This window comes from Photinus pyralis, unplaced genomic scaffold (assembly GCF_008802855.1).
Source record: "Photinus pyralis isolate 1611_PpyrPB1 unplaced genomic scaffold, Ppyr1.3 Ppyr1.4_LG3a, whole genome shotgun sequence".
NCBI classification, from domain to species: Eukaryota; Metazoa; Arthropoda; class Insecta; order Coleoptera; family Lampyridae; genus Photinus; species Photinus pyralis.
In genome coordinates, this window is record NW_022170509.1 from 4,498,882 (window position 1) to 4,523,208 (window position 24,327).

The following is a 24,327-nucleotide window of genomic DNA, read 5'->3' on the forward strand; positions in this document are numbered from 1 at the left end:
TTGCGAAAGTTGGTGATGTCGATTGGCACCAAGAGAAAACCTATATAAAACGAAACGCACGCACGAAGTTATTGAAAGAATAATAACTGAATGGAGGGGAGCGAAAGTGTGTGGAAAAAAGCAACAGTCGCTTCCGTATATGATATATTAGTTACTTTCGACATTCCTAATATTGACAAAAGTTTCCAGAGAGCAGTCGCTATAGTCCTATCAGTAGTCATAACGGAAGGGACGGTAAGAAACGCTATCTCAGAATCACAAATTGTAGGTACGTGACGTACAGCCTGAAAGCAATTACAAAAATCTCGTTATTAATAAATTGTGCAGGTTACTCAGGAGGTATTTTGGAAGCGGGAGCAGTTAGAAAATGAGCCACTTCGCACCACAGGCGTAGTGTTTATGTTAATTTTGGATATAGAAGTTACACTTAATGCATAACTGTGGAAACCCAAACTTGTTTAATTAAGTCTATCTACAATTTGATGAAAATCGTGTAGCGTTAAATTTAGCATTCGCTCAATTTACGTTGCATAAAAAACAGCAGCCTATTAACGCTGTCACAATTTATATGAAAAGCAATTTGTACAAGTTATCAGCAGCCTACCTTGAAAATGCGTTGAAAGAAAACCTCTGTCCAATACTTCTTAACACACGTGTGCCAACGTACAAATTAATCCTACGGGGCACATAGAAAAATTGGGGCAATTATAAAAAAGGCATTATAAAATTCCCATCGTCTCAAGAGAAATTACGATCAATTTAGGAAGTCAATTTATACTTGTTTCATAATATAGTACCCGCTCCTATATTCCCATAGAACGTTGTTTGTCAAATTTTTTAAAAAGTAGTATTACCTACATAAATACCGCATAACAATATTGTTAATACGAAAAAATTTCAACCTGTCTCGAGGGCAAATGCTTACAGGGAAAAGTTAGTAAAGTGGATTAGGATGATATTCCTATAAGCGATGGTAACATATGATGCTTTCGACGTGAAGTTTAGGGAGTTCAACTTATAACATGTAAACTGAAGTCGATCAATATTGGGAATAATCTTATTCACCCAAGATATTACCTAAAATTTGTAATAAAGTAGGCTTTAAGAGCCGAATTTAGTGCACATCAATTACGTTTTCTAGCACTGAAAGATGAGACATCAAATTATTTATAGCCCAAAGGTACGTTTATATATTTATCCGTATTCACATAAATATCGCGATCTATATTGCCAAATATCATGTAAACGATGGGTTAGGACGCAGCATATTTTTACAGCGTGAAAAAATCGTTTGTCTCATTACTTTAGCCACAGATAAATTTATCTGTACTTTAGCTTTGTTTATATTAATAAATTAATTACTAATGTAGTTTTACCTAACCAACATTATAAGGAAGACAGTAGTGTTTTTGTTGGTAGTTCGGTTAGTTTTATAAAGAAATTTAAGTTATCGTATGGATAAAGGTCGTCTTTAATGTATGCAAGTGCCAACCCTTTCTCAGTGTGACCTGGTATAAAGGACTGGGGTATTTAGTGGCGCATAATGTTCAGATTTCGTTAAAATGTTACCTTAATTCCGTTTCTAATTTTACGTAAATTTAATTTTGTTCCTGTTCCAAATGTCGCTCTGTTTAATGCCATTGCAACTTCGCGCGTTGTGAGCTAAAATTTATACGATTATCCAAAATTGTACATTGCATTGCAGTTATCGCAGCTGAGATTGCTACGCGTAAAGTACAACATCGCTGTTTTTATGTTATGTGCTAAACACTAGGTAGGGATACTAACCCTTTTCTGGGGTACTTGTTTACTTTTCTCACAGCTTCGTTGGACCTAAAAATATGGTCTTTTATTAGGCAAAATAAGATTCGAAATGTGCGTGCATAGCAAACATGAAACGTTAGAATTAATATGGCTAGGTATTAAGGACTAACTGGATGGATGGAAATTGTAAGGATTTCAATTTTGTAAGCGGGGATTGCGTGATTGACTTAGTTAAACGCATTAGATAAATTAAGGAGTACTGCCACCATCTTATCGTGAACGTATTACTTTCGAAATAATCCCTTATTTGCTTGTAAGAATTGATTCTGTAGTTGTAGTTAATGATGAAATAAACACTATTAACATTGATACAGTTAATTCTGCTGTTGATACTGTTCGAGCATTGTGTGAAAGAACTGATCACATGTGAACAAGTAGTTTAGAGTCAGATTTCTCTTTTCGTTTATATTTGCAGTAACTTTGAAGGATAACAGAACCTTCTACAATTTCATCATATGATTTAGGATTAGGAGTATCCTGTTTTAATATAAGGTTAATTTGACACTACGCCTCCCCTATGAATTTGTAAACTGCCATATTATTATTATTATAGATTGCGGTTTACGGGACGATAAGGCCATAAGGGTAAAGTCATGCTACTGGATGATCGCCCCTTTATAATAGAGTATATACCGCGATTCAGAGCACCGCTATAGTTTAGAGCAGTCGTTCCCAACTAGTATTGACCTAACGGCGATTTTGAAAATCCCGATCTCGATGCCGATGCACCACGCATAGTTATGTACGTTTTTGTATTTAACAAGGTCCTTGAGCTTAAAAACTTCCTCGCTTTTATTGTCTGTGCTTTTAAGGATGATTATATAATAATAATAATAATAATAATAATTTCTAATTCAGCTTCCGTTTTATTAATGAAACAATGGGTTTCCATCAACAAGGCCAGTTGTGAATTATCGCCAACGATAATTGATTTTTGACAAAAATAAAAAGAAGTTCCATACAGAACATATTGTCAAAACGCCTTCTGAATTCCCATTTTCCTATTATATACTGCCACTGCTTAAATGAAGTGAAATATCTACCCTTAAACCAGTCAGAAACGCGTAACGGTAAGCAAGAGTAGATGGAGTACTAGATTTTCAGGTAGAAGCAGTTTATGAGAATTGAACACCATTAATTAACAACAAATTGCGATAATCAATTATGGTTCAATAATAGAAATAATGAAAGATTTCACTCATATTCGAATCCTTTCACAATAGGTTCTATTTGTCCTAGGAAGTGTTGAAGGAGGGGTGGTTTTCGAAAAACGACAAATTTACTGTTATCTTTTTGAAAACCTTTTTTTTAAATTAATTTTGATAATAGCAAATCAATACAATTCCTATACCATATTGTCTACATTTCAAATTATCTGCCATAAACATTTGTTTCTTAAAATGTTCGAATCAGGTATTGCTTTGTTGATAAATAATCCATAAATAATTGTAATTTGTGTTGTTGGACGTTGGTATTGTAAACTACATTATTATTTTTCGAATTACACATTGAGTCACCATTAAATGCTTGTAAGCTAAATATCTAGAACTTGAAAGTCGATATTAAGAAAGGTTTATTTATGTTTTAGGAGCAATATGGGATCAAAAAGTATAAACTTGCCTTAAAAAATAGGCACTTGTCTCATATCAAATGAAAAACAAATTTTCTTGGTAGATTTTGTCCGGTGGAATCAGAAAAACGTAATTTTGTTTCGATCTAACCATCGAAAAAAACAAGGTCTAGTCTTGCCACCAAAATACATCGAAAAATAGATCAAGCTCGCGCAAGGGTTTGGTCAGGCAAATTCACACACCAGAGTTTGATGGGCATATACGTTTAACAAAATAAGGATATCATAGAACTACATTTTAAACAAAAAAAACATACGTTTTGTGTGTCGATAGGGTATACGAAATGTCAATCCTTCAATTAACACTTTAGTACGTATGTTCAATTAATTATACATTATTGAGTCGCCTTCGCGCATTTTAATCGAAGCTGCTTTAAAAGCTTTCATGATAGCTAGTGCATAAAATTCCTTTCATTGGATCGAGTACAGAAAAGTAGCATTGAATGGTATAGAGTAACAGGTATCTAACTGGAAAGTTTCGCTAAGGTTTCACCTCTCAATTGCTCAGATCGCATTTCATTCGCGCTCTCCAAAGCAAAAAGCGAACTACCTCAGAGCTTCGCAAACTTAATTGCCAACTGATATTAATATTACCTATCTCAATCATGCACCAATATTGATTTATACTTTTTACGCCGGCCCTCAGCGTTGAAAGGAATTATTTGAAGCTTCCTCTTTTGTAAAAAATATCCACAAATACTCAATATTTGATATATATCTAAAGCTTCCAATATTGGAAACGTTTGATAACTGAATTGCGCAATAAAGTTGAAATCTTGAATATATGAATAGAATAAATAGAATAGAAAAAAGTGTGTTAACAATCCACCATCCTAAGTACCTACTTCAATCACGTTGTGTTTGCTTGAAAAAGTTGGTAAATACAATTTATTCCCAAAACGACGAGTTGAACTGGAGCGATCCGTTTCCGACGCGTTTGTGAATTAGTAATAAATAAGAATACATGCCGTAATTTGAAATAGTCCACTTTTTAGTGGAAACTTTTTTTAATAATACCTACTTATTGTAGATACACAGAGTCGTGATTTGAGCACTGAGATTTCAATGCAAAATTTGTTATGTTATTCGCCACATTATTTTAGAGCAATAGTATTAGAGTTTATAATCTTCTTCCCTTTGTAAATTCATCATTTAAATTGAAATTGTGGTAACAAATATTTTCCCATGCCCGTAAAGGTTGATGTGGTAATTTGAAGTGGAAGGTGCATATATAGCTCGTTAATGAATGAACCACTACGCTTGCACCGCGGACACGAGAACTTTGTTCGAATGTATCCCACCGAGTTTGAGTGTTTACTTCATCTAGTCCCGCCACTTGTTATTAAAAAAGAGCTAGGGAAAGGTACTGTATAGTGTGCCAGATAATTCCAAATGTTTGCATAGCAATTGTTCAAGCTCTACAGATGAGAATTGGTTTTATATATACTTTTTTATATACTATTTGTTCGGATGCTACTCTAAATAATCTACTAATTCATTGGAAGGGTGGTGTGGGGTAGCTCACTATCGCTAATAGCATGTAACACCAGTGCGTGATAGGCGCCACAGTTTCTGCTGATTTTGATGGTCGACTTACGTCACCTACTCGAACTTTCTTGTTTTAAAACACATGGAGAAAATTTCTTGTGCTCATTCAGACACAGTACGCAGTTATAAACTAGAAGATTCAAAAGTGAAGAAAATTTGAAAATGGAAAATCTTGTTTAAACCTTTCAGACACTGGGGAATTTTTTAGGAGGCGGTAACTCCAAAATTTTTCAATTTCAACCCCTGCCGCGCTTCACCTTACTTTAAAGGTAAGTATTTAAGTAATTAAAAAGGAAACAGATTCCGGATCTTACATTACTCGATTTCTTTTTTGGGGGTTTCTAACCGCAAATGATTTGTAAAATCGTATACTTGAAGAAACCACTAGGCATATGCTCCAAAAGGTTCAAAATTCCATTTATGTGCGTTTGGGTCATTGCGAAATCGAGAAAGGGCGACAATTTGAAAAATTATTATAAAAATCGCAATAAACATGTTGCTTTCTCATTTGGTAGTAATCTTAAAATAACTAAGATAGCGACCCCTTAAAAAACTCGCCAGTATACGAAAGTTCCATCTAAAATGTAGTTTTATTGACTCTTTATTGATCACGTAATTTTCAATTTTTTCTTCACTCGTTTGAAACTCCCTCTCGAGGCTTTGGGAAAACTCTGTATAAGTACGTAGTTAGGTAAGTATTATGTGGTTACAGAAGCAATTATCCAAATTATTTTTAATAATATTTGTTTAAAAAAGCAAAGAATAATGTATGCTCTGTTTGTATATTTCAAAAACGCATTTGATTCAATTCAAAACACGATCTTTTATGGCAAAAACTTTCGGGAATAAGTGGTAAACTCAATAAAAGGGTCCCTTACTCTTTACGTTGTTCAGACGTGGAAAGCGTTTTTTTTTAAATATGAAGTAAGGGGAGTTCCTCTAGATACCGGGTTTTTAATGTACGCTGATGATTGGGTTATATTGCCTAAGTCTGCGCCAAACATGAGAAAAGCGTTACGGTCACTAGAAAGTTACTGTTCTAAATAATAGTATATTGAAAGACAAGTGTTACAATGCGACATATTGTAATACGACTATCTTGTGGCACGAGTGGCGACGCGAAGCGTAGCCACGAGTGTCCGCAAGATAGGAGTATTACAATAAAGCATTGTAACACGCGTTTTTCATACTATTTTTCTATTTCGGTGCTTTAATTTAATTAAAAAAATCATTATCAGAAACTATAGGGAACATTAGAACTAACATGTTTTATGTTGGGAACACTTTTTATGTCGTTAAGTTTTAGGTTGGCAGCGTAGTAAGGCTGACATTTTGAAGTTCAAACATGAAAGTACCCAACGAAGTACCTACTTGTACTAACTAGTAACTGGCAACTTAAGAGATGAGTTACCAAAAAAAAACGACTATAATCACTGTCTTTGTACAACTGTTTTCGGCCGAAAACAGTTGTACAAAATCATCATTGTGACACCGAAATAGAAAATAGTATATTGAAAGACAAGTGTTACAATGCGACCTATTGTAATACGACTATCTTGTGGCACGAGTGGCGACGCGAAGCGTAGCCACGAGTGTCCGCAAGATAGGAGTATTACAATAAAGCATTGTAACACGCGTTTTTCATACTATTTTTTCTATTTCGGTGCTTTAATTTAATTAAAAAAATCATTATCAGAAACTATAGGGAACATTAGAACTAACATGTTTTATGTTGGGAACACTTTTTATGCCGTTAAGTTTTAGGTTGGCAGCGTAGTAAGACTGACATTTTGAAGTTCAAACATGGAAGTACCCAACGAAGTACTACTTGTACTAACTAGTAACTGCCAACTTAAGAGATGAGTTACCAAAAAAACGACTATAATCACTGTCTTTGTACAACTGTTTTCGGCCGAAAACAGTTGTACAAAATCATCATTGTGACACCGAAATAGAAAAAAATTATTGTACTTCGCGAAGCTAATCGTATTGCGGCGGACGACCTTTTTCTGAATAATGACGGTGCTATTGAGGTAGTAAACTCTCATTCTTATTTAGGACTAACTTTTCACTACAGAAGTTTCAAATGCATGCAGCTACTAATTTAAATATAATAAACACGGCTAAAATGGACCTAAAAGTGTATCAAACAGTAGTAGTGCCCACTGTAACGTATGGTTGTGGAGTCTGGGGCCCTCCGTTTACCGCGCTGATTGATTAAGTGCAAGTAAATGTTTATAAAAAACGGCTGTCTTTACAAAATTCTACCCGAGGGTATGTTATAAGAACGGAATTAATGTTACCCAAACTGGAATATTACGTAATTAAATTCGCTTTACTGCTGGTAATTAAATTCAAAAGATCAGATAAGATCGGTATACTCATAAAGCTTTACGACGGTTAATATATCTTCATAAAAATAATAATAATATATAATTCGTGTTGTTACACACATTGAACTTACACATGTCAAGGTTGTGCTACAGTAAAAAGTATAAAATGAGTGAGATATCAACAGTTGCTTGATTACTAATTTAAATTGATTTAGTGGTAAAGACCGTACTTTGGAGGCAGTTTATTATAAAATTTGTGAGATAGATAGTTAGGGCCGTTTTGTGATAACTTTAACCTAAATTGATCTGTTATAAGGAATCTCTACTTACATACAATCGACTGTGGATCATCCTGTATTAATAAACGTTACTTAATAAATATGTGCATTTTCATGAGTGTTACTCAAAGTACTTGTATGAGCTGTAGGTTCCACAGCAGGACTTAAGAATTGAAATGGTCTACTTCCAAAATTACTTAATTCAACAATGCGGTTTCAAATTTTTTAACTGATGTAAGTACCTATATCACAAACAATTTTGCTAATTAACTATTTAGGTCACTTTGTTTTAGGCAATTTTTCAATTTCAATTTTTGTATAATCTCTGGATACCTGCCTAAACTTAGGAAGCCTCTCCAGTTAAATAGCCCTTAGATGGGAATGTTAATGTATTCGTCCAGAACTTTACAATTTTATGTTGAAAATGCAACCCATGTAAAGTATCTCGATGTGAGATTATAACGTTGCTAACTAGTCAATCTTCCAGATGAATTTACATTTAAAACTAAAACTTAATTACTATCCGTTGTCAACGTTCAAAACCTTTAACCTTAAACCTTCAACACTTCAACATTTGCCTTTAATATCATCACCTTCAAGTAAGTCCGGCTTAATTAAAACTATTTAATTTATATCTGAATTTTAGTTGCACAAATACTTGATAATGGTTTTTGCATAAACTAGTCGTAATATTGTTTCATAAACTTCATGGGGAAGGTTTCGTGTCAACTTTAAACAAACTTTATGTATCCCACCCCAGCATTTTGAAAAGAAAATTACACCGATGGATATATTCTAGAAGGTAATACCTTACATTTTCCTAATTCACTACTCGAAATCTCCAAATGGCTGCCACGAGGAGAAACCTCAGAAATGGTAGTTATATTGAGGAATATGACAGCAAAAAGTCTAAACTTTTATTTACAAAACCAGTGTTTGTTATGTGCCCGTGCGATGTTATCGAAAATTCTTCCTTTGACAATAGTGAACGCAGACGACGAAGTGAATTGCATTTGTAAATTCCAAAAAATACACAAAAGCTAATAATTAAGCCGATGTTTAAAGAACAAAGGTTTTCACACAAATATAATTTGCTTTGTAGTGATCCATTTTAGCGCCATATGCCCGGCAAGAATACGGCTTTACAAAGTAAAATATTCCTCATACTAACGAAACGGAATTGCTTGTGTTTACTTATACATTAGAGAAATTATTAACTTGTAAGCCTATCTATATGCAATAAATTGTTTTCCTCGATTATGGATATACCATTCACGTTCGTCCAAGCGACACTTCAATCAAATGAAATGATGACAAGATAAATATCATTTCGGCACCCGTAAGTGCCATATAATTGACAAACAATCCCCTTTAAGCATTGTGTGCATAATATTTACATATTCATTGTTTATCATAGGGTTAACATGTGAATTTATCTCAGTTAATTATCATTTATATATAAAATAAATGCTACTTCCCTTGTTTATTAATTAGTTGCCCTGAGGTATAAGGCTTTTACTCATCTGTACTGTATATCGACATAATTATGGCAATATATGTACCTTCCAAGACCTCTAAGTAGTCGCATTAATTACCACGCAAAAAGAAGATACCAATTATTTAAATCGGAACGCTTGGTTTAAGGTAATCCGTTCCCAAAAAAACGCTTCGAGTTTTTGCATATAGAAACCACCTCGAAAATTCCGCCGCCCGATCTTGCGATAAACCGTGGTTTAGACGGTTGCACAACAACATTCGATAGCAGCGGTATAGATTCGTGAAAATTCAGAAAAAACTTGGCGTTCCAGATAAATAGGAAATTTAAAACCATTCATCATAACTTACAGATGCCAGTCAGTTTTAGATTAATGCGTTGGAAGTTCAAATTATCAGTCTCATTATGAGGTAAATCAATGAAGAACGGTAAAGGACCATTTTAAGACACGCAGGATGCAACAGGATGTGCAATAGGGTAAAGAAATTACAAATGGCCAAACGGGAAGCCAGATATCAGGGATTATGCAAAAAAAAATGTGTACTTAGTTTGTCAAAGGAATAAAAACAGAAATAGCATTAGAAATTACGAACGCTTCCAAAACTGTAGGTATTTGAAAAATGTTCAATGGATATAGTAGGTCATTTGTCATTATCATATAGGAATTCCGCAGCTTGTCACAATAAAAAGAAAGTGTCTTACTAAAAGTATTTTTCTAATAGTTTTAGTTCACACGGTTTATTTAACTTTTGCACCTACACATAATCAAGTATGGAGGGTCCTTCTAATGCACTGAAATTTTCCTTTATTTCAAATCATTTTGGTATCCGTTCTAATATTTAAATTTCCTTATGACAACCAGTGCTGCATATCCTTATGCCGCTGCTTCAGCTAAGATAAAGTTTTCAGCATTTTTGGAAGTAAACTAGAAAGTAGGATATAAGCATTTATTATAAGCCTACCCTAAAAATCCCATTCTAATTTGAAAAATATAAAAATATTGTTAAAACTACTTTCCATTTCACCAAATTAAAACTACGGCGACTGTGAGAGGCCAGTGTATAGCTCCATGCCTTGAACTTCAAAACGGAGGAATCGCATTCTAACCCGTGTATATAGTGTTGTTAATTCGAAACATCTTTTTCCATTTTATAAAAACTCCCTATCCACCACATACCTGAATTAGGAGTGAAACTCATTGGGGTTGCACAACAATCTCCTCAGGAATTTTCACCCTCAAACAGGATATCTCAGTACAACTAAGATTTAATTTTAGGAAAGAGTGTATACAATTCTCAACAGGAAACATACGCGTAATTCCCATAGGTCGATAATTTCAAATACCACCGATTTTGTTAAATTCAACTTCAAAACTGGGCGTTTGATAGAAGGTTTTGTGTGTTACGACCACTTTTTACGCGCCTTAATCACTCTTAAGCGGTTTATGAGCAGTCGAGGGAATACTTTGAATTTATATAGCGGCAAAGTAATAAATTTGATACTGGAAAGTACACAAAAAATGTGAAATTCCGCGAGCCTCTCAATTTCATTTAGTAATTGGTATCAACCGGAAAGTTTTACGTGTCACTTACTTTGGTAGATTTGAAAGTGAACTATGAACATCTTTAACTGCATAATTTCTTAGGAGTTGTAAGAAATTATAACTTTTTTATTACCTAAAGGCAACTTATAATGGTACTTCTGAGAGTTATCTGTATTTATTTACAGGAAAAGAAGAGGAACTCTCTGTGCTTATGTGTAAAAGGCGAGGTTCGGCAAGGCACGAATGATCCGTTTGTTACTCTCCTAATTTGGAGCGCGGCCACTGGTACCAATTTTCCATAAAAAACTGTCTTTATAATGCATTAAGTGTTGAAATTCGTGTCAAATTCATTTTCGGTAAAAAAATTTATCGCCGGGATGTTTTATTTTAAACACCATTTTAAGAATAGATGAAATTGTTCATTGTCGATAATTTCTTTCTTAACCTATCTCCTGGACCCATCTTAAACAGGTTTCATTCTTTCCTTTTTCTTGACTTGATAATGATCTTGAACTGCCTTTAATAAGTTTAATAAGTTGATAAACACGCCAGCTTTTGGCAATGTGTCTGGATCTTTTATAGTCGAAGTGAAATGTACCCAGGGGTTTTTCGAGGTGCAGAATTTTCTGCGCTTCTGGGTGTTTGAGCTGCCAGTATTCTAAAGAAATTAAAGAATTATTTGTATGTCTGATTCTCAACAATAATTCATTAAACGTGGATTTTGGGAGCTGATCCAACATGAGTAGCTATTTCAACAAAAAAGGTTACTATTCCACTTCATGATACGTTAACCCGAAAAAGTTAGGTTATCTGCTACCCAATACCAGAATAGATTTTAGTCTGACCTGGGGCTCTTGGCTCTCGACGGTCGCTCATCAAACGTGATAAAATGAACTGAGGCGTATGGTGACGACATTTAAGCAACTTCTGATTCTAAAATTATCTGGTAAAAGGTTGAATTGCCATTAGCCAATACAGGAGTAGATTTTCGAGTAAGCAAACTCGACCATGCCTCGTTCAAGGTTATAAGGAAAAACTTACACGAGTACACGGGGGACGTGGAAGCCCCTCTGTCACCATAGGTGTCGTCGGATTCTGAGGGGTTGTGAATCACTTGATGTATAGTAATCAAGATTAAATTTTGTGCTTTATGCTTCTCTTTTCTTAATCTACCGGTTTTAAAACCTGCACGAGAAATGCAGAATTGGATATGTGCGTGTAGTAAGGACTAGTAACTGTGGAAATTTAAACTAAACTAAACTAAAATGCGGTTGATTCACCTATAACTAGTTTTCGGTCCCAGTGTTTTCAATTAAACTTTCTTTGGTATATAAAAAATTTAGATTTCAGTCAAAGGAAAGCAGACGATATCTAGTAAATAATCTAATTTGAGTATCGATTACCCTCTGTATTATTTTTAAGAAGAAAATAGAATGAATACCATTTATTACCGAACAACAAACTATAGGCATTCTAATTATAAAATATTTTTAGCTTGACAAAATTTCGTTTAACTGTCTTACTATGTGACTTGAAAAATATTATTTTCGTACTGATAGGACTATGTGTTTCAAATTAAGAATTACGTCGATGTGTGGGTGTGTTTTTTAATTTCAACCGAAGACGACTTTGAGTGACATAAATTACTTTCACAAATGCTTGGTAATTAGGTTTTTATCTGTTTCGTATCAACAGGAGTTTTTGTCCTACCGAAATTACTTTTAATGGAAACGTACTGTCTTTCTTGGCGTGTTTCGCTTTAATGTATTTATGCCTCAAGGAGCCTTTTACGTGAAACCGAATTTTCAGAAAAAACTAAGCTATCGCAAAAAAATGAATGGAGTATCCAATGGATTAGATAGGCAACGTAAATTGAGAAGGCAAAAATCACAGCTAAGATGACGGTATTTTATTTACTCTTTTTATATTATTTACACGTATTGGCAACATCTTTTTCAATGTGGTTTTCTGATAACATGTAGGCGGCAAAACAAACAAAAGTTTTCAGAAAAATCATTTCCTTCGAAGAGAATACTGATCGGTAGCCACAAATAATCGTTATTATCGTTCGCTTCGGAGTTTCGCAATATTTTTAGCGTATTACGCACTAATTACAAAATTGTAATCGATTACAGTATTTAATTACTTTCTGTATCATCAGTAATCAGTAATCAGTAACTAAATACTTTTAAAGTACAGTAATGAGTATTGTAATTTAATTACTTTTCTCAGTAGTAATCCTAATTAGCAATCATATTGTAATCATGGTTACTAAAGTAATCACGAATACTAACGTAATCATGATTACAATGGAGGCATTGAGTTATCTACCTCTATGTCTGTTGTACTTAATTGTTTTAATTCTATTAGTTCATGGAGTAAGTACTTACTGTGTAATTTCTTTAACATGCTTATTTAGTAAAAATTCGGTGTACATAAATTCCAATTTCTACTTACAAGTGCATGGGTTACTACCGATCTTGAACTTCCTTATGGAATATCTGGCTTTATCGAAATATCTTTAAAATAACAATGAAAACCAACGAACTCGTTAATGTTAAAAAATACGTGTAAGATGTAGGTACCTAAGTTTAAAAATAACAGTAATGGTAATTACAATGCTAAAGTCATCGATTACAATTGTAATCAGTAATCGAATACAGATTTTCTGAAGTAATCAATTACTATAATTAAATACTTTTATGACAAGGTAATTGTAATCAGTATTCGATTACTTTTTTTGAGTAATCATCCCAGCTCTGGCCTCTGCACAGTTGCCATAGCGGAAACAATTATTCAGGACTGTTTTGGTAACTTCGAGTTTTTTCGGTATTGACTCGAGAATTTACACGTATCCGACGATGCACTTTGTAGCAATTATACAATATTTTATGATGCCCAAGTGGACGTTTGGCTTGGAGGTGCGATTTATAATATTAGTACAGGCATAGACCAGGAGTCGGCAACTTATTGAAACGGAGGAGGCAAAAGTTCCCAGTTTTTAAAGAGCCACTATTTGGGAAGAATAGTTTTAATTGAATTAATATATTTAAATCTTCCGCGTTTCTTAAGTTAATTGCTATAGCGACAACCGGATTGTGTAAACGCCTACTGTTTTGAAATTTGACCAAAACACATGCTCTATGTAAGCTTTCTTTTCCCTCTTTATAGAAGCAGTAACAAAATTTATAAACGAGTTGATAAATGAAGTGAAGGTTAACGTTAATATCCTGTAAGCGAGATTTGTATTCTTTTAGACATTATTAGGCGAATTACATCGGTGGTTGAAGGGTACCGTTTTCTAGTCATTAAAGCACTTCTAATGGAGCAATAATACATAACTCAGTCAGTATTCTGCTATAGATTCAATATTCTCAAAGGTGATGTTTCATATTTTTGAGGTCTCTGAACGTTAGATAGATAGCTTCTTTTCAGGAGATGGATAGTGAAGACATACAAATACAAGAACCTGGTCGTTTTACTTTCTGATGTTATTTGAACAGATACAAAAAATTTAAAACGCTTTCTCATTGCCACCTTTTGCCCTCTACAAGACAGCGTTGAGAGATTTTCAATACACAACGTTCCGTTTCAGAGAAATCATTATCAACCTTATTTTTTATATGACCCGTCAAAAAAGTACATACTGTATTGAGTTGAGTAGGATTTTTTATTACAAATACGATGTAGGGCACACACAAAAAAACGCAAAAGTTGGAAGTTTCACCACCCGCGCGCACAACACCCTAATCGTGCAAGAATACTTATCGGGCAAGTGGCCTGGAAAGTGGAAAGTTTATTAGGGTAATGGATTTAATATGAGTAGACACTTGACACTTGATAAGTAATTTCTAGCGTCTTCAATGTGTGTGCATTGCATTTCTGAAAACCTTTTGGAAAACGCATCTAGTAAACGCGATATATCCGATATTTCCGTTTAGAGTTTAGAGAAATCGAAAACACTTGGTAGACCTATACCGTTAATAATTTGGAAATTGCTTAAAATTTCATTTTCTATTGTATTGCGCGACAATGGGATACATATAAAATCGTTTCAGTGGGGTTCTTTTTGTGTGGGTATTAGCTAACATTGACAACGCAACAGGTAAATATTATATATGTTGGACGAATACCTTATATCCTATTCTTACACTATGCTATATCGGAAACGGGTGAACCCGCAGCACTGAAAGCTTGGTGCACATGATCTCGTAAACTGCACGTGTTGTGTATTAAGAGTTTTAAGTGTTAGGTAGGTATAACATTCAGTCGGTATACTTACGTGTTAACGAGCAAACTTTGTAGCAATATTACTCTGAATTATTATAGATTGTTAGATGTGATTGTGGAATAAAATCCAGCCTAACAATGTGAAACCTTTATTACCTTAAGGAGGTAATTAAGCAACTTCGATATTGACGTAATTAGTAGCATAGAAATAGCTTATGAATTTAATAATGAAAATACGAATTACTTGCCAATTTGCAACATCTGTCGGTTGTTCGTTCGATTTGGATGTATGTAGGGCTTAGCAACAATTATGCAATTCGGAATCGATGAAAATATTGGAAAGACATTAAAAACGTTCCACTTTATGCGACACTTTTTTGCGGAGTTTTCCCAACCGGTTAAAAAAACTCTTTACAGCCCCACGGACAGTTTGAAGCCCTTATTTCTTTAGGGGAAAACGCACATATCATTTTTCTTCATACTGCAAGATACCATCTATACCTTTCAAGCTAAGCAGTGGACCGCCGGTTACTACTACTGCAGGAACGAAAGTGCAGTTTCACATGGCAACATTTACTATAATATGAAAGATGGTAATAGTAACGGAAAAATCGAACCATTGTCTTCGTAGATCAGAGGATTCAGTGCTGCTGGAATATAAATTCGAATTCGTTTCTTTTGTAAGAGGCTTAATGTAAACGAAAGTAGAACGGAATATATGAATTGGCCGGTAAATCATTTGATAATTAAATTCAACATCAGCACTTGGCTTAGGCCAGTCAATTAAGTGATGCAGTTGTGTTAAATATGTATGAAACTGGCTTTAAATTCTCTACATGAGGTAGATTTGATTAAGTTTAGATTTAATTAAGAAAAATTTAAAATTCATAGTTATACGGTGTAGTAAAATTGAAGAGCTTTACAGCACTTTAACCACCTTTTGAAACATGGTGTAGTAGTTGCGGTGAATATTGAAGTCATAAAGCGTTACGGAATCATACCGCAAATTCTATTTTATGCTTCATGAACGTATCAAAATTATATCAAGAGCGAGTTACAGCAGTATACCTAATTGAATTCCAGTTGCACGCATTAATTTTCACCTTTCACCAACATTTTAATGCCTTTCGTTCGAAATGTTATTTGACACTGTGCAAACCAGCGATATTCAAGTGATTGTTACTAATTCATTCCTAGCTGTTTTACTTACTTCGCTAGACATCGTTTTAAAATCAAGTTTGCGGTCCATTCTCTTGTGAACTCGAAAAGATAGAAGTCACGCACTTTTATATCGCCAAATTTAGAAATTACGCACAAATAGCTTGACAATTTCCATCGGTTTCATTTATTGCGAACGAATTCTTAGTGTTTTAGACATTTACTTGTGATTTAATTACTGTGTGGCATGGAGTAGTAATTTCGTCGAAATACCATTAATCCAATTAGGCCATTATTCGCATTAATAATATAATGTTAGCTAACCTATTCGTATGGAAAGATTCAGGGTAGAGAAATGAAAATGACGAGCGTGGGTGACACGAGGTTAGTTTCCAAAGACCCTCCAAAAGAAATAAACGCCATACGATAGTTTCAAAATCGCAGAAACGGCAAAACCGTGGTTTTGGTCTTCAGAAACGGAACATCGCGCGCGAGGGCGCTACTCTGTACCAAAGTAAGTCCCGAATATTCATCTGGCACTCTTAAAAAAACGGTTACCAGCTAACTCCATCATTACCGTAGGTTTTGGAACGATCGAAAGGCTGGCCAAAACTCCCGCCAGAACTCTTTTACTTGAAATCCCCATAGTTTGTGTTTCTCAGTTACAAATGTAAAAATCTTTTATCGATTTTTTATTATCAATCGCAAAATCAGTATATGCAATCTTAAAAGATAAATGAAAAGCATTTTCCTTAGTTTATCATAGGGTATATCAAACAAACGGGACGCTCAATAGAACACAGGGTTAAGGAAACTCGAGGAACCACATGATCTAGGATCTAGCAGCAAACGACATTGAGAAACATTCACTGGAACATGAATAAGAAAGACGGTTTTAGACCCCGCTGAAAGGGAAAGTTTAAGAACAAAGACCACATCCAATGCACTGACGTAGTAATATGACAGTCTGTACGATTGACACATAAGTTCCTAACTAAAGTTGGCGTTCTCACCTCTGAAAGTGCAAGCTGGAAAGTCGTGCATTACTTCAGGACCCAGAGACATTTTTATAGACTTTATTGTTTTGGCTTACAGGAAAAACGGAATGACAAGACTAAAGAGTCATTTAAAAAGCTTTTATTCATTTCGTTAAAACTTGAAGAGAAATATGTTAATACGTTTATAGTTTTTCGTTCGTGTATCCTAAATAAGAAACTTCATTTTTAAGACGCAGACGATCCGGCATAAAATAAACTTTAAAATTTATTAAAACTTATAATGAAGTATAACTTATTAATATGATAGTTTTTCATTCACATAAGTTAAATAGGAAACTTTATTCTTTAGTTACAGACTAACGGGTAATAAAAATAAACTTCTAAGTGGAAAAAATGTATTACTTGCACTCTATATTGGTTAGCTAGTACAATTCCCTCGACAAAACTACCTTATTTAGACACCGAGGATGAAAGACGTATTTGGAATTGTCAATCTGTTACCTTCTCGAAGTTACTACCCGTCTGTAATATCGCTATCTAAAATTAATTCGGGAATATAGATTTATTTAGACATTTCGGCGTGTAAGTCTATTTTCAGTCATTCCACAGGTCCTATTACACGTATATTTTAATCGAAGAAGTTGGAGATGAACTGAAAGCATATTGGCAACAAGAGACTGCGCCAGTTGTGCAAGTAAAATGAAACTCTGAAAAGGTCGAACCATACGTTTTATACCCGAAACCGTGACATTACATGAATCACTCCTGAATTCCGAACAGTAGAACCCTTAAGAGGATTTAACTTGGAAAATGTTTGAGGCGAATCCGTGAATGTGTCTGTAAATTCCTCTACATCTACATCAAGTGTGAATTGCTTACTTTGTTTACACAACAAGTAATTATTCAGTTGGCACATGCTATGTTCCACGAGATTATAGAACCGAAACGTTTTAAAAGACCAGGAAAAAGTCTCTTATGACAAAGAGTTTAAAAACTCGTGATCAGAAAGTGAGAGCGTTGGCTCCCACAAGTTTAACGATACGAGTTTTTCCTTTGTTAAAACTTTTGGTTTGTGTAAAATATATAACCTACGTGGATTACTTTCTTATAATTAAAGTACGAAAACAAATTGGATTAATTTCAAGTACAAAATAAAAAGCGCGTTTTCCTCTATGTCTCTCAATCTATTAGAGCCCTGATTTTAATCACCTTTTTCTGTACTTTAACACGCTGATGTATGCGTCACGCACATGCAAAGTTTTCCGGAAATGTTTTAAGTGTTTGTTCCCCCGTTTAAGCAACAGATTGTATAATCGAAATGTTTGAATAATTCACGTATTTCGCCATTAATTATGTGTACAATGCTTTACTTATAGTGTGTGATTGATAGCCTACAAAAATACATAAACTTTTGGGATTGAGCATACTGAACAAATGTTTCCAATTACTTTAACAGATTGTATCGAAGTGGAAAATATATATGATTGAGAACAATTTTCCGAGATCTTTCTTTTAATTTAATAAAGCAGTTTCTTTGTTAAATTCAACTAAAACTTTAAGGTCAATTTTACCAATCTGTTACTATTTTATATAAAACGATTTAGTGTGTTGCAATACATGTCATTAGTTAAAGTTAGTGAAGAGGGTAATTATTTTCCCGCAATCTCGAAATTGTCTACGGATCGAGCTCTGATTTTCGGAGCGTGCGGGTATTGTTTCCGCAGTATTTATACATAGTTGCGAGAAGGATTTGCTTCACAGGTAACGTCATTATAAGATTTTCCCTGAGTTTGGTATAATGACACACCCATGCAAAGGACAAATGAATTAATTACAGAGAGCAATAGTGTTAGAGGTTGGTCAAAATGAATTGCACAATGGCAGTAAACTGGTTCCCATAGGGAAAGACCCTTCGGATTACAAACGGTCCCCATTCTTGAGATCTATGATCTATAGATCACAAAAATACATGGCTATTTTCAATTGGTGGATGTGGTAATTTGGGTGGTAATTTTAAGATTTTATATACGTTATATGTTGTCATCTCATTACTCTCATTGTTGCAAAAAATATATAACTGTAAAATCCATGTCAAATTGAAACAATAGCTTTAATAATCTCTGTGATAAAAAAGACAATAAAATTACATTCACGTTAACAACAGTACTGTACAAACAGAGCAAGTAATTATCAAATCGATCTCAAACGTCCGCATCGTATTAAAACGAGGAACTGTGTTGTGGTTTTCAATTTACTTTAACCCGCAGTTCACTTTTGCAGAAAAAAGCTTTAAACAGCTTCGTCTACTTTGAAAACGTACTTAAACTGCATGAAAAAGAGCCATCCTGTCGTCAGTAAAATAGATATTTCTTTATATGCATAGTTTTTTGAATGTCAAATTGAAATTACTTTTAAAGCAATTTTCACCCATCTATTTTGAAGATTAAATTTGCATTTTTGTAGCTACATTGACTGGAAATTATGCGACATTATTGCTCGTTCTATTTTCGAACATTCCGGTCCGGCGAATTTTTTTATTTCAATGTGTATCTTTGGCAATCCCATAACAAAAAAAACTTTGCGTCTGTAAACAGTTTTACTATGCACGATAAATTTTGGTCACGCAAGCACATGAGTTATACCTATAGATTCGTTTTCGGGAGTCCAAATATAAAATTGCTATTTTGCCTATTTTACAATTTGAACTGCTTTCATGTCATGTAATTACAATAACATCCTATAATTTATGAGTAGATGATTACTCGTATGCGTGATTGAGTCGTAAAATTGCAAAAGAAGACAAAAGTGCTGCTGGCCACTAGGTGTAATGCCAGAATTTGAACACTACTTCATTCAACAAGAGTTACATATGAAAGAGTCGATTGTTATTATGGAAAATGATTTCTTAAAAGTTTATGTAAGTGTTTTCTGACATAATAGCATTCGTTTCTCCCTAGTTACTTGAATAGAATCCCAACGCTAGTTTAAATACAGGAAACTTTCAATATCAATTAGTATTTTCGCATTTTGCAAAATTCGAAAATTAACATGAATTCCTGAGTTAATTTTGAGTAAGTTCAGATATAAATGTCAGTCGTCTAAAGCTGAGAATCTTTATCCAAAACAGGCTTATTGAATAACCCGTATCGATATACACCTTTTAGATATATTATTCGCGTTATATGCTGTATATCACAATTATTGCTAGGGGTTGGTAGCAACGATTATGAGCCGTATTATGGAAAGGAAATCTTTCTCGTGCTTTTTCTAATAAGGAAAATGAAGAGAAATGTATGCAAATAAAGTGAATTATTAATTCCATTTTTTCTTCGCGCATATGCCGAATTGAATCATGAATCGTGATGTGTCCAAGGCCTACCAGATATCAACGAAAATAATATGCATATTTTCTATGTCACAGTTCCTGTTTCGACTGTGAACCCAAAGGCGTTCAACCTAACAATTGCATGGTTGCATACAGGAAGGTGGCATGGATTATTTCTTATTGAGTAAGTAGACAGTCGAATGCTAGGGTCGAACCTGTCAACATCAATATGTAAGATTTAAATAAAAATTCAAAATGTAACTCTTATTAAGTCTTCTTAAATAAACCAACATCAACAATAAGCATACACAATACATGGCGCAAGTTAAATATTGCAAAACATTGAAACCTACTTTCTTTAAGGGTATAAGGGCTTATAGCTTCATTATTAGGAAAGAAACGAAACTCATGTAAATTTCGGTGATAAAGAAACAAATATTTTACTTACTTTGTACATTTTTGTTATTTTCACTCTTTTCGATTATAATTATGTATAAGGATTGTTATGTGTGATTTTAAAATTATGACCGAATTTGAGTAAAAACATTCTAATAAAACCGGTTTGCCATGAAAACAAGTAAACAAAAAAAGAAATGTTAAATAGTGCTTTGTAATTCACAGAAAGTTAAGAAGTTATGTTGTCGTTACCATGGAGGAGATGAATTTAGGGGTATGTTAAAAACTTAACATTTGATGATATTGATAACGACTTTTTAACAGACCATTGTAAGGTCCATTGCGTTCCATCAGTTATCTTTGAGTTTATGCGGATTTATACTTTTTATTGTTTTTGAAGTAGGGTAATAAAAAATGATAAGTACACAGTCGAGTGTACAGTGGTATAATACAGAATTATAATCTTGTACCTACACTACACTTATAAGAAACATGACATTTCTTATTTGCTTCTAACTTTAGTTGATTTGTACGAGTTACAGACTTTCGTTTCATATAACGTCAAGCTCCACTGCCTTTTCAGAAGTAAACTGAATATAGCGTTTGTTCTAGCAGCACAGTTAACTAAAAATAAATCAATATAGGTACGTGGTTTAGAAAGATCCAATACCGTTTACCTTTTATTAAATTTTATTACACAGAAAAAACTGTACTGTTTTGGACAAAGACGGTATTTGTCAAACAATTTCGCTTCTTGTACGGAGGAAAAAGGAAGCTTTTTATAAGGTCTCTAGTAATAGGAGTGGTTATACATTTCGTCAGTATCGCCCTACTTTTATTAAAAAATACATCTATGTTATAAGCATTGTTAGGGAATCCACGATGAGTCCTTAAAAGCTCTAAAAGTACTGCGAAGTTAACAAAGCTAAAGCGCTATTATGGTATTAATGAGTACTTTTGTTTTGCTCCAACTGCAGATTAAACGTGAAAGAAAGAAAATAGAATTATACTTGGGAGAAAATTAAGATTCAAATTATCTGACGAGAGAACACCGAGTTCCACTAATGCTTCTTTTTATGATAGATAACTTCTTGACGCCTACACTTTGGGTAATAATTTAAATTGCAAGAATGTATCATTGTGTATTAGATCGTGCGGGAGGCAAAGATAAAAATTATCTCCCATCAAAATTAAATTAAAAAAGTTAATTAGCTGAACAGTATAAGTTTACGCCTCTAAAGTGTATTACATATAAACCCGGAAGAGGTCGCACTGCATTATATGGTAACGTCGCCTATATAATTTGCAATTATCTGGAACTACTTTACTGTTTCATGTTTTTTTGAAATGACCGACATTTCACATTCTATTTATAGCATCTAGGTAAATATGTTTTTATACTAGTGGCAAACTCATGTGGAGAGTACGTTTTGTGTATCAAAAGGTTTGTTCTCAACCTTTCGTCTCGACTTCAATTTAATTTTCAAATAGTTATTTATTATTTAATATTCAATCTCCACGTAATCTCTTTCTTCAATATCGCGCTAATGTTATTTTTTTTATTACATCCACCGGATTACATGAGAGGAATAAATCAATGTGCATATTCTGTATTGTTCCACGCTACCGGCAGAAAGGGATAACCCGTTATTGTAGGAGTTTCCACATTCAACGTTAACGTTCTTGAACAAACATTTCAAAGTTGCTGTAAGCGCCTTTATCAATACACACAGTAGGTAGACCAAAGAATACCGAAGTAGGTACCAATTTAAATGGTAAATCTTATCACTTCGTCTATTGATTTCGTCTAATTTTAAATACAAATGCCCCCTTTCCTGCGGGCCATTGCTTGGTTACCATTTTGAATTTCCTACTTTTTTTCGAAATAAATGTATCTTTGGTCACTCTAGACATCTTAATTTTTTAGACGGAGGTACTGCAAATTTAAACATTCGTCTGACAGATCACTTTATTTCTAGCATTATATCTTTTGATTTGTAGTATTTTGGATATAAATTAATAGAATCTCAACCTGTCAGAATGACGAAAGCGCATATTTCCCGATGTCTCCCGCCCTTCACCTTCACACAAAATACACAGTCGAAAAGGAGGGATCTGTGCGACCAGCTCCACGCAAAGCGAGATGAAAATGTCCACGAGAATCTATTGAAATTTGTTACGTGATCGTAGATCTTTAGATCTGAGACATAGTTTTTGATCAATTTTATCAACCATCGAAGGAGAGAGTAGCTTTGTATTTGACTGGTCGTGGATTATTTCACTAAAAACGCCTGATACCATCAAATATTCGGCACCAAATTTGAGACAAACATTTTTACGTAGGTATTTGGATGATATCGTTATAGTCTCTTCCACCTTTTATAATCTTCAAAGCAAACCTCCTCACATGAAAACGAATTCTACTAATTACATCTGCGATGACCAATCGTTCCACACCTCAATCGGCAGCGTTTAATGAGTGAAAATCAAAGATTATTGAAATGTAGATGATAACTGACTACCATGCCTGGTTAACTGTTAACAGCATGAAAAATTCCTTCAGGTAAAAATGCTAGATGGGTCCTAAAGTTTAAGTTTCAACTGAACTTGTACAGTGAAACATATTTCCGGATACCTTTTCAAAAATGTAGACATTTAGGGATTGAGAAACCTAGGCTCGAATAGAGGAATTATATTATTGGCTCAAAATGGGGGTAGAAGTGTCAAGTATATGAAAATAAGTAAAATATGTGTAATTAAAAAAGTTAAGGCTTTTTTTTACCAATTTGCCAGGTGTATTATATTTTTCTCTTATTGATTAACACCCACATTTTCTTACATTTCTGTTGTTGAGGGGTCACAGTGATTTAAGCATTAATAAGATGATAAAATGTAGTATTTGCTTTCTGTAGATCTATAAAGGGATACGAGACTCATGGCTAGTGTTAACATCATAGAAAATAATTCACGATTGAAAAAGAGAAACGCCTATCAGCCAATACCGAAAGTGATTGCTCATTTCCAAAGAAAGTGATTACTCGATTGATTAAATTATTACGTTTAAATTTCCTAAAGCATGAATAAATCATCGAATGAATTACAAAAAGTTTGGGAAACAGACCTATTACCTATTTGTTGTGAAAATATCATGCCAAATTTCTAGCTGAAGTATATTCAAACTAGTAGCTTTCAATTCGTGGCAACACGAAAAGTATAAATATAAGAACTAATTTAATACATTATGCGTACCTACGACTAAATTTCAAAGCAAGTAGTGGTACTGACAGATCCATGGGTTATATACAAACATTTATATATAATCAAATTATATAATAGGCAATGAATCGCATAATAAACTCAATATCATGTACAGGCATGCCTGTTTGTTTACTCACCGCGCTTGCAAACGTTTCAGAATTTCCAATAATTAATATTCCCCAAAGAAATCGCAAATAGAGATGTTCGGCCTAGAAACACTTCTTTATGTCAACTTAGGAATAACATTAAGCGTCCCCATTTAAATAAGAAACACCCCAAAGGCTAGATTGCTTAAACATGGAAATTATGTT

General features: G+C 33.9%; 1 protein-coding gene and 1 long non-coding RNA gene across 10 annotated transcripts in view; one reads left to right on the forward strand and one right to left on the reverse strand.

The window, feature by feature from the left end:
• Window positions 1-24,327, reverse strand: part of LOC116165328 (potassium voltage-gated channel subfamily KQT member 5-like) — a 345,213-nt gene that overhangs the window by 218,921 nt on the left and 101,965 nt on the right. The window lies entirely within an intron of this gene.
• Window positions 7,486-9,099, forward strand: LOC116165334. Of its 2 annotated transcripts, none has more exons than XR_004144131.1 (4): window positions 7,486-7,847; window positions 7,892-8,048; window positions 8,101-8,212; window positions 8,260-9,099. It is a non-coding gene; the product is annotated as an uncharacterized LOC116165334 (long non-coding RNA). The 2 variants fall into 2 exon arrangements; XR_004144130.1 differs by having other exon boundaries at window positions 7,489-7,847; window positions 7,907-8,048.